An 8,800-nucleotide genomic window follows, 5' to 3' on the forward strand; every position below is an offset into this window, starting at 1 on the left:
GGGGGGCGGCCCGAGGGGCTGGGAGAGGGTCCGGCCCACGCTGCGCCTGGGCTGGGACTCCCACATAAGTATCTTAATATCTTTCACTCTGTCGAAAATCAAATCTAAATAGATATCTTGAAGACATAGGTGTAGGCGGAGACTTTGTGAACAAAACCCAGATCAAACAGGAAATACTACAAAGAATCAACAACTGGGGTCTCATCTTATTAAAAAGTTTTTGCTTAGCAAAAGAAATTACCAATGGAGTGAAGAAACAACACATTGAGTGGGAAAAAATTTAATCCAGCTGCCATTTGGACATAGGACTTACATCTAGAGCACATAATTAAAAAATAAAAACTAAAAACTGGACTCCTCCAAATTCAAAGGCCCAATCCAAAAATGGCCATATGAGATGAGCATGCGCTTCTCAGATGAAGAAATACAAATGACAGATATATGGAAAATGTTCAACATTTAATTTTCATCACTCTAGGTGTGTAAATTAAAACAACACTCAGATTCCCTGTCACCCCAGAAACAATGGATATCATCAAAAACTCAACCAATAACAAATGCTGATGGGGCTGTGGAGAAGAAAGAACCCTGCTCTACTGTTGATGGACGTGTAGACTGTCCAACCACTGTGGAAATCAGTGAGGAGGTTCCTCAAAAAAACTAATATTAGAAGTCCTATTCAGCCCAACTATTCCCCTTGAGAGTCTCTTCTCAGAAGAATGAAAAATGCCACAGTGATATATATATATATAATCCATGTTTATAGCAGCATGATTTGTAATAGGTGAATCTTGGAAACAACCCAAATGCTCATTAACGAAGGAATGGCTAAAAAAAGATTTTTTTAATGCAATGCAGTACCACTCAGCCATAAACAAGAATGATTTTTCTTATTTATTTATTTTAATGTATTTAGTACAAGGGTGTCACTACACAGCTCGGACACGTAGTGATCCTCCTGTTTTTGGCTTTCCCACAGCTGGGATTATAGACATGCACCACCACACCCAGACTCTGGCTAGATTAGCATGCCCAGGGTGGGGGGGGGGCGTGGAAGGGGTATGTGTGAGGCATGTGGTGCCAGGGATCAGACTCTAGTCCCCGTGCTTGCCTAAGAGCAGATGCTTAGTCTGCTGAGCTATCTTGCAGGACCATAAAGGAGATTTTTTTTTTTTTTTAATATTTTAGGGAAGGGTCTACAGGGTGCTCAGGGTCTTGCTACCAGATTGGACTCGTAGTGATCCGCCTGTTCACAGCCTCCCAAGAGCTGGGATTACAGATCTGTGCTATCACTCCCAGTCTCAGTTGTCATCTCAGCACACCCTGAGAGCAAGCCTGGCATGGCAGGCTTGGAGGTCGAACCCCCAGCCCCATGCCTGCTTGCAGGTGCTTTAATCTGCTGAACTATTTGGCTGGCCTTCCATAAAGGAGAATTAAACTTGAGACTTTTATAGGTGAATGGTTGCAACTTGAGACCATACTCATAAGTGAAATATATCAAATTAATATGTACAAACGTATTTTCTTTGTGGTGTGGCAAACAGTAAATAAAGATCAGAATATACAAATAGATACTGTGAAATGGGAAGAAATTGTTCAGAAGGAAAGAGGAACTAGGATGGGTGAGGGGGATAGGAAGGAAAGAAAAAATATATAGTTATATTTGTAGTTCCTCTTAGTTCATTTAAAATAAAGGGTTATGCTAATATTGTTTAGAGAATTTCATATGCCCATATTTTGTACTCCAAGTAACTACTTGAAAATAACAATGCATAGTATATTAACTATTGTTATTGTCCTCTATTATTTGTATGACATTTTATTTATTCCTTAAATAAATAGAACACTGACTCTACTGGAAGGAAAATTGATAAAACATATGAAAGGAATAAAACAAGGTAAAGGCTTGTTGAACAGAACCCTCACTACACAAGAAATAATACCAAAAATTAACAAATGGGATTGTATCAAATTAAAAAGCTTCTTCATAGCAAAGGAAATAGAATAAGAGATAATCTCCAAAAATTAGGAAAATTTTTTACTAGCTCTCCTCTGGTGGAAGATGGATGATCTTTGTGACATGCCACTGTCAGAGATAGATCAACTAGGCAAAAAATCAGCAAAGAAATAATAGAAATCAAACTTGTGAAGAAACTGACTTGGTAGACCTTTACAGAGTGTTTCACCCAGCAACAACAAAATATACACAATCTTTTCAGCTGCACATAGGACATTGTCCAAAATAGACTACACACTAGCATACAAAGCACTCTTAAGTAAATGCTAAGCAACTGAAATTATCCAGTGCATACCATCTGATCACAGTGCAATAAAACTGAAAATTATTGACAAAAGAAACTATAAAAATACCATAAATACAAGCAAATTAAATAACAACCTCCTAAACAAATAGTGGGGCATAGATGAAATTAAAGAATAAATTAAACAGTATTTACATGCAAATAAAAATGCAGAAACAACTTACTGAAACCGTGGGATGCAATGAAAGCTGTCTTGAGAGGAAAATTAATAGTAGCAAATTCACACATTAGGAAACCAGAACAAGCCCAAATAAATGGTCTTATGCTGCTCCTTAACCTCCTAGAAAAAGAAGAGCAAGTGAAGCCCAAAGCCCAAAGAAAGAAGGAAATTCTAAAATTAGAGCAGAAATCAGTGCATTGGAGATGAAGAAAATGATACAAAGAATAAATGAATCAAAGAGTTTGTTCTTTGGGGAATAAATAAAATTGATAAACCCCTCGCCAACCTAGTTAAAAATAAGCAAAGAAAAAAAACCTAGTTTCATAGAATAAAGAGTGAAAAGGAGGAAATCACTATAGACCCTAGAGAAATTTAGAAGGTCATCAGTATCTACTTCCAAATCTTTACTTTTGCTGGATAGAAAGCACAGAGGAAGTGGAAAGTTTCCTAGATACATATGAAATGCCAAAGCTGAGTCAAGATATATAAAATCTGAATAGCCCAATAAGGAGAAATGAAATTGAAAATATAGTAAAAAACCTAACAACAAAGAAAAGTCCAGGTCCCAATAGATTCACAGCAGAGCTCTACAAGAAATTTAGAGAAATTTAATGCCTACTTTTCTCAAACTCTTCAGTGAAATTGAAAGGGAAGCAATTCTCCTAAACTCATTCCTGGAGGCAAGTATTACTTTGATTCCAAAACCAGGGAAAATTCCGACTAAAAAAAAAACCTACAGGCCAATCTATCTAATGAGTGTAGATGCAAAAATCCTCAATAAAATGCTAGCAAAGACAATGCAGCAAATCATTAAGAAGACTATACATCATGACCAAGTGGGATTTATTCCAGAAATTCAGGGATGGTTCAACATATGCAAATCCATAAATGTAATACACCACATCAATAGAACCAACAACAAAAAAACCACATGAACATCTCAATAGATGCAGAAAAAGCTTTAGACAAAGTCCAACCCTCAGTCATGATAAAACCCTATTTTGAATTTATCTAATGCCTCCTTCAAGAACCTTGGTGTCTTTGTGTGTGTGTGTGTGTGTGTGTGTGTGTGTGTGTGTCTGTCTGTCTGTCTGTCTGTCTGTCTGTCTCTGTCTCTCACATTCTGTCTTTCATCCATCTCAGTCATGAAGGACAAATCTGAGCTATTTTTAGGAAAATGGATAGACTTTGAGATCATAATGCTAAATGAAATAAATCAGTCACAAAAGGTTAAGTATTGCATTCTTTCTCTAGTAGGACAGACTCAAAATATAATTTAAAGAGCAAAATAAAGCCCACATTAACAAACAGGTAGGTAAACTCTGTAGAGATGGGAGAGGGATCTGGGGAAGAAGATAGGGTCTGCTGGGAGTGACCGGAATAAAAATGATCAGAATATGTATATGTCTCAAATCCCCAAGGTGAATGTGATCACCATGTATCACAAATAAACAGTAATAAAAATAAATGAATTCCTCATGTTTCAAAGCAATTTTCTCAGTGTTCATTTCTGTTAACCACAGAGAAATACAGAAAAACAAAGCATCTGAAGTAACCTCAGTCTCCCAAAATATTTTGGTATCTGTAGATGATATCAGCTTTGGGCTGGTTCATCTTTTGAAGATTCTTTCTAGTGTCCAAAGTGAATTTGTGCTTATTAGTCTATACTTCATAATTTGATGACATACTTTTTGACTCAACATATGTTTTATGTTTGCATAATTTGTTAAAAACAAAATGGACTCTAGGCCCATAGATAATATGCTGATGGGCTTGGAGCCTTGGAGCAAATTAAGTTCCTATAAGTAACAATTTAGAAAATGACAGTAATTAATGAATTACCAGTAAACAATAAGAACAGTACAATAATTAAGTGACCTGGTAGCTTTCCTAAAATGCAGGTCTTGTATGAAATGATTTTCTTTTTCATTTTTTCCTCTAGTAAATTGGAGATTAAGAATGATGAAATAATTTAGTAATAGAATAAAACTATAGTTATAATGTTCCTTTTTGTCTTAGGAAAAGTGAGGCATCTATCAAATTCTTAAAAGTTTAAATTATTTCTGTAGTATATTAGATATGTTTATTATTTATAGATTTAAAATATTTTGTATTTATAGGTCTACCTAATAAAGGATCTTTTTTTAACGTTACAAGTCTGCCCTGATTTATCTTTCTTAACAAGTAAGTTCTGGTTGATGGCCTAATCCACCTGTCTGAGCCCTTCCTGGGTGCCCAGTGCTCACCTTCATGAGCTGTGTACTTACTTGAGTCGAGGAATACTTATATCCTGTCGGTGAGATTTTGAGATGGGAGAGGGTAGGAATTCGCAATCGTGTCACAAACGCTTATGTTCTTGTAATTACCACAGGTTTGTAATTCCGCCCATGAAAAATTCTAGAGATGGAGAGAGGCTGGCTTGGGGAGAGAGTGAGCAGAATAAAGATTTCTTTAAAATAAGTCTCCCACGCTCTGTCTGACCCTGACCCTGACGCTGCTCTCATGCCCCTTTCCGCCGCAGTCTTGCGTCCTTTCCTGTCTCTGCTGCTCCGTGTTTCCTCCAGCGGAGCCTTCAGCTCTGCCCCTCTTCCTGTCTTTGCAGCATTGTTCTTCTTCTTCTTCTTTTTTTTTTTTTGCAACGGCTTTTTTTTTTCGTTACCTGTGTCTAAATGTCAATGGAAAGCAGATGCTGCGCCTGGTTGCTCTCCATTTTAAAATGTTACTGCATGTAGACCTCAGCTGGGGAAGCAATGAGAAGAAAAAATGTGGTTCGACAGGCGTAATTTTCAGGTATTTTTAGAGTGATAGTAATTGTGATAAAGGATCATATTTTATATTTACCTTTTATGATGTTCTAATTCGTTAGTAAAATTATTTGCTATATTTTAATGATATAGAATAAGCCATAAATTATTTATTTTCCTAATTTTGAATGGCTGTATTTTTCTAGTAAATCTTAAAACAGAACTTCAAAATTTTCTTCAATAAATGTGAAGATATCTTACTTAAGAAACCCTGATTATGATAATTAACATCTATCACGTAACTCTTTTTCACAAAGTAGGATTATTGACATCATTACTTAATTTGAACATCTTATCATTTTTTCTTTTAATACCATATATTTTATCTTCCTAATGACTTATGCCATTGAGACCTATAGGGTAGTCAATTATATTTCAAGGTCAGGGGAAAAAATGAGAAAAACAACAGCTTTTTAAATATGTAATGATCTAATGGGGAAGATTCAAGCTACAAGCTGAAAGATTCATAAAAGTTGTCTTTTGTTAGCCTGATTATAAAGATATGCAATAAAAAGTTTTCATGTTTAAACAGTTAGAATGACACAATCATTTATTTTTTCAAAGTACGTATCATATCATTTTAAAAGGTATTTTTTCCATGTTCATATTTGTTCTCAGTGAATTGTAACTTGAATTTAGAATTATTGTACTTCTTGAGTGTTAATTATTTATTGAATTATATTTTAAAAAATTATATAAGTATTTTGGATTCCAGAGAGTGTCCAGGTCTGGCTTGTGAGTGGGGCAGCCCAAAGATCTCTGGATCCTCATTCCAGCCAGTACACAGACCCAGTGTATGCAGGGGATCACCACCCACCCACCAGATCGTCCTTCGAGCCAGCATTCAGGCCAGGTGTGTATGTGTAACTCCCTCCTTCAGCCAGGCCCGGTGTGGAACCCTGTGGCAGAAATCCCTGCAGAGAGGCTAGAGGCAAGTCCCACCCAGCTGATCCAGGAGCAGAACATCTTGCCAGAGTGGCACAGTGGACTCACTTCCAAGGCCTGCAACAGGAAGAAGTGGAGCACAGCAGCCAGACCCAAGCCACATCCATCTGGATGAGTTTGAATGTGGTAGATCTGGACCTGGTGCTAAGGTAAAACTACATCAAAGGTCAGAAGACAGTGGTATACAAAATGAAAAAGAGAAGGGGCAAAATGCATTCTCAGGCCCCAAGCCCACTCAGAAGAAATGCAGGAGACAATAGTATAGAAGAAATTGGAAATCACACACCTGAAATCTCTGAAATAATAGCGTCTGAAGTAAAGAAACAACTGCAAAAAGGTATAGAGGAAATCATCAGAAATAATTTCTGAAGTAAAAAAGAAATGATAACTATAATGAAAGAATTACTAAGTGCTTCTAAAGACACTGATAAAAAATAGAGGAGAATATAAAAATGATGGAATCCTTTAATAAGCAATATAGGAAAGAAATAGAAGGCATGAAGCAGATTTAAAGAGATATTCAGGAAATTAAAACCTCGATCATAAGCTGGCAGAACCGCTTGAATGAAGGTGAAGATAGAGTTTCAGACCTTGAAGACACCATTTCAGCTAGAAAAAGGTAAGAAAAGATCTCTGAAAAACAACTAGGATGCAGGAAAACATAATTCAACATCTGCAAGATGATGCAAAAGTGACCAACATAAGACTAATAGGCATCAATGAGAAATGAAGAGTCAGTACAAATGATATAAAAAGAACATGGGCGGAAGTAATAGAAGAAAACTTTCCAAATATGGGAAAACAATGTGACATTCAGCAACTGAAGCATATATAACTCCAAATAACATCAACCAAATTAAAACCACACCCAGACATATAATAATCAAGATCTACCCTGCAGAACTCTCTTTCAAGTTTCATGGATAAGTGAAATACTTCCATGACAAAGAACTAAAGAATTTCATGCAAAGCTAACCCTACACAGACTACTAAAAGATACTCTAGAGAGGGATCAAAATGACCACAGCTCTGTGAATGAGAATGGAAAGAACCCACCAAATAAGGCAAACAATTAAACACAGGAGAAAAAGAAGTATACAATCGCAGGTAAATAACATGTCAAACAATTCAGTACATCTCAGTTTATAATCATCAATGTAAACAGACTCAATTCACCGATTAAAAGAAATGGACTGGCAGAGTGGATCAGGAAGCAAAACCTAACAATATGTTGTATAAGACTTCATCTATCAATTAATTGGTTTATCTTTAAAAGTTTGTAGAGCTGTAATTTCAATAGTTCTATGACTTATGCCTCAGGAACACAATTGTTTTCATGAATCAAATAATGCTTTGTCCTGGCTTTATGGCTTATTGACTTAGAAATACATTTTCTGCAAGATTAGAATTCCGGGTAGATGCTGCCAAAGTCCTTGTCAGTGTGAATGTGGGGAAATTAGAGAAATCATGTGCAGAAAAAAAAAAGGTATTCTGTACTATATGTCTTAGTTTTGGAATGCATCTGTAAAATAAATGTGTGTACATTTTTCTCAAATTCTGTAATTATTTTCGGGAAAACATTTAAACCACATTGCTATTGTTAAATGATAAATTCTCTTTTAATTCTACAGAAGTATATAAGAAAACTAAGAAATCTTATTGGTAAATATCACTTTTTGTGTTATGTTCTAGATATTTTTTTAAAATAGGTATTTAATTGATAAATTTTCATTTGGCCTCTGGTATGCTTCTTGATTTTGAATTTTTTTCTTTTCTTGTATTAATGTTTAGGTTTGGATTTTGGTTATGCAGCTTTTACTGAAGTGAACCCAGGACCTTGTGCTTGCCAGGCAGGTGCTATGCTGTTGAACTATATTCCTGGCCCTGTGTTTTGAATGTCAGAAAACTGTTTTTGAGAAAAATATTATAATGCACCCACATAAAGGGAAAGTTGACAAGATATATATATATATATATATATATATATATATAGTATAAGTGTATTTTCTTGGCAGGGTAAAAACTGCCTTTTAACATAATCATTCTTAGTTTTCATTTTTTAAGTTTTAAAGTTTTAAGACGAACATTTCTAGATTTAAAAATATGCATATCTAGGGCCCACAAGATAGCTCAGCAGACTAAGCCCCTGCTTAGGCAAGCACAGGAACCAGGGCTTGAGCCCCATACCACAGGCTGTGCCGGCCCTGTCTCTGGATGTACTAAGCCGGCCGCCGAGACTGGACATGGTGGCTCATGTCTGTAATCCCTGTGCTGGGGAGGCTGAGACAGGAGGTTCACTACGAGTCTAAACTGTGTAGTGAGACCCTGTATCAAATAGGTAAAACAAACAAAAAAGCACATATCCTTTCATCTGTCATAAGTGGTCCACTTAAAATTTAGTAGCAATGAATATGTGTTCCTTAACAAGTGTCTTAATTATATTTAGAATTATTCAGCTGCACAGAGGGAAAAACTGTCTCCTGAGCTTTGTGAGAAGAAAATATATAATTTATAATCACCATTATCATTTAGTTTAAATGAAAAACATTGACTTTTCTGATCATGTTCAT

At 35.9% G+C, this 8,800-nt stretch overlaps 1 protein-coding gene across 1 annotated transcript in view; it reads left to right on the forward strand.

Annotated features, from left to right (window-relative positions):
* The window catches only part of Ccdc171 (coiled-coil domain containing 171), a 533,698-nt gene that overhangs the window by 349,080 nt on the left and 175,818 nt on the right, over window positions 1-8,800 (forward strand). The window lies entirely within an intron of this gene.

Source organism: Octodon degus, unplaced genomic scaffold (assembly GCF_000260255.1).
Source record: "Octodon degus isolate 3935 unplaced genomic scaffold, OctDeg1.0 scaffold00044, whole genome shotgun sequence".
NCBI lineage: Eukaryota > Metazoa > Chordata > Mammalia > Rodentia > Octodontidae > Octodon > Octodon degus.